A 2,684-nucleotide genomic window follows, 5' to 3' on the forward strand; every position below is an offset into this window, starting at 1 on the left:
GTTTACTTAGATGGTACAGAGTCTAAAGTTGGAACCACACAGAAAAGATTAGCGTGGCCCCACATGAGAATGCCTCAAAAATTCGTGAAGCGTTCCATATATTTTTTTTAAGATCTTATTTATTTATTTGACAGAGAGAGACAGAGAGAGAGGGAACACAAGCAGGAGGAATGGGAGATGGAGAAGCAGGCTTCCTGCCGAACAGGGAGCCGGATGCGGGGCTCGATCTCAGGACCCTGGGATCATGACCTGAGCCGAAGTCAGACGCTTAATAACTGAGCCCCCCAGCCCCCCAAGCGTTCCATTTTTTTTCTTTTTAATGGTAAACACTTAAAAATGACCTCTGTCGCCTGCCACCATCATCCCTCCCCAAAGAAAGATCCCTGGAAACTGCTATAGGTGAAAACACCAGGTCCTGGATTCTATCAAAGCATCTCATCAGCCCTGTGGGATGGCACAGCTCCAAACACAGAAGACAGAGGCCAAAAATCAGCCCTGGGACGGAACAAAGGACAAACTGCTAACTACCTGCTCTGCAAGATTTCCCACAGGGATATATGGAAACCACATAGGTTTCTATGTGATAATTAAATAATACGATTTTTATTACTAAAAAGTACATGTGTGTGATTGAAAATTAGAAAAATACAAATATAAAAATGATTTATTATTAAGTAGGTTATTTAAACGGGGCTTAAACGGGTGTACCACACCCTGGTATTTCTAATAGTTTAAGCTGTCAAAAGGCAAATATAGGAAGAAATTACATAGTTGCAAAAAAAAACCCAAAAACCCTTAGCTTTTTTCATATTGAAAAAACTCAGTTATTTTAAGCAATCAAAGATCTGGTAAAGACAATGTGAAGTATAGGAAATATTTAATAAGACCCAGAATATTTGCTTCTGAGGCAGACTATATAAAAGGTAAACAAAAAACATTTTATAATCCTTTATTAAGAGAAGACCAATAATCCAAGACATGTTGTGATTTAAACAGAGAGAAAATTAAAGTCTAGCTCTGTATCAGCCCATCACTGAGACAATCTGGCCAGTGGTTGGTACTCAGGGAACCCTCGTGGTACTGGGGTCACGGCCCGGGAAAATCTAACGTTGATAATGATGAAGCTCCCACCCCAAAACCTTCTTAGGGAAATCCCTGGTAAAGCCCCCGAGGGAAAACTACCTTCACCATGCAAAGTTCCTTGACCCTCCCATCGCCATCTGTTCCATCCTTACCCTCTCCCCTCAGCCTCCAAGCTGAAAGGATTGGACTATTTGACCTCTAAAGTTCAAGGAACCTCCTGGTTCCTTTCCCTATGGACCCAGCTCTTCCTGCCTAGATTGTCCTGATTGGTCATTCGGCCACATGAGCACAGGAACTTACGTTTACCTCTCAGCAAGACTTGCAAGATTCGCCCATAGCCCATGCCGCTAAATGACACCCCACCAATTTTCCATTGCTGATTTGCATTCTTCCTGAATGAAGAGGAAGTTCTCTCTCCCAATCTTGTTGACCCATCTTCTATCTATGTAGAGAACATACTGTCAAAGAGGCAGAAGGGAAATTGGGGGGTTTTTTTCTTGATTTTTTTTTAAGATTTTTATTTTTAAGTAATCTCCACACCTAAAGTGGGGCTCGCACTCACAACTCCGAGATCAAGAGTTGCATGCTCCAAGGACTAAGCCAGCCAGGTGCCCGGAAGCAGAAGGGAAATTGTATGACATTCCTCAAGGAAGGCCTCACTCAGAGCTAAGCAAGGAGCAGAGTCGTCCCTGAATGTCCTGACTCTTCCCTAATTTTAAGTGGGGTGCTGTTCTCCTAAGGCAATATTTCTCAAGCTTGGGTCACTCACATTTCTCATTCACAATGCTTGCTGTATCTGCATGCCACCCATAATCCTGCTTATTCAAAGTTCTCAAAATCAATTTATCTCTTTAACTTAAATACCTTTTTGAAAGAAACTTCCTTGCTGGGGAGCCTCGGTGGCTCAGTGGGTTAAGCACCTACCTTCAACTCAGGTCATGGTCTCAGGGTCCTGGAATCCAGTCCAGCGTGGGGCTCCCTGCCCAGCGGGGAGTCTGCCTCTCCCTCTGCCCCTCCCCCACCCGTGTGTGCGCACTTCCCCCACCCAAATAAATAAATAAATAAAATCTTTAAAAAAAGAAACTTCCTGCAGCTACTATTAATGGAAGGAAAGGTATTATTTGCCAAAACTTGAAAGTTGCCATAAACATAATAACAATAAAAAACATAATTGATGATAAAATAGATATCAGGACTAGTCAGGGCACGAGAGTTTTAGAACTCCTTTCTTTTGTTAGATGCTCTCTTTGTTTGCCAGGGAGATGAGCAATTGCTAGAAACAAAGACATAAACCAAAGTTAAACTCTCTCTCCTTGTGACATTCAGAAGGTTGAAAGAAAAAAAAATTAAGATTTTATTTTTAAGTAATCTGAACACCCAATGTGGGGTTTGAACTTACAACCCTGAGACCAAGAGTTGCATGCTCTACCCGCTAAGTCAACCAGGAGCCCCAGAAGGTTGAAAGGCATTTGGTAGGGAGACAGGGTAGGAAGTATAATGTCTCCCCAAAGATGTCCATGTCCTAATCCCAGAAGCCTGCAAATGTGTTACCTTCTACGGCAAAAGAGATTTTGCACCTGTCATTACATTGGGAAACCGGA

General features: G+C 42.5%; 1 non-coding gene across 1 annotated transcript; it reads left to right on the forward strand.

Moving 5' to 3' along the window:
- On the forward strand, positions 1 to 104 carry LOC121101378. The gene has a single exon (XR_005833369.1). It is a non-coding gene; the product is annotated as a U6 spliceosomal RNA (small nuclear RNA).
- The last annotated feature ends 2,580 nt before the right edge of the window (positions 105 to 2,684 follow it).

Source organism: Ursus maritimus, unplaced genomic scaffold (assembly GCF_017311325.1).
Source record: "Ursus maritimus isolate PB19 unplaced genomic scaffold, ASM1731132v1 scaffold_7, whole genome shotgun sequence".
In the NCBI taxonomy this organism is placed as follows: Eukaryota; Metazoa; Chordata; class Mammalia; order Carnivora; family Ursidae; genus Ursus; species Ursus maritimus.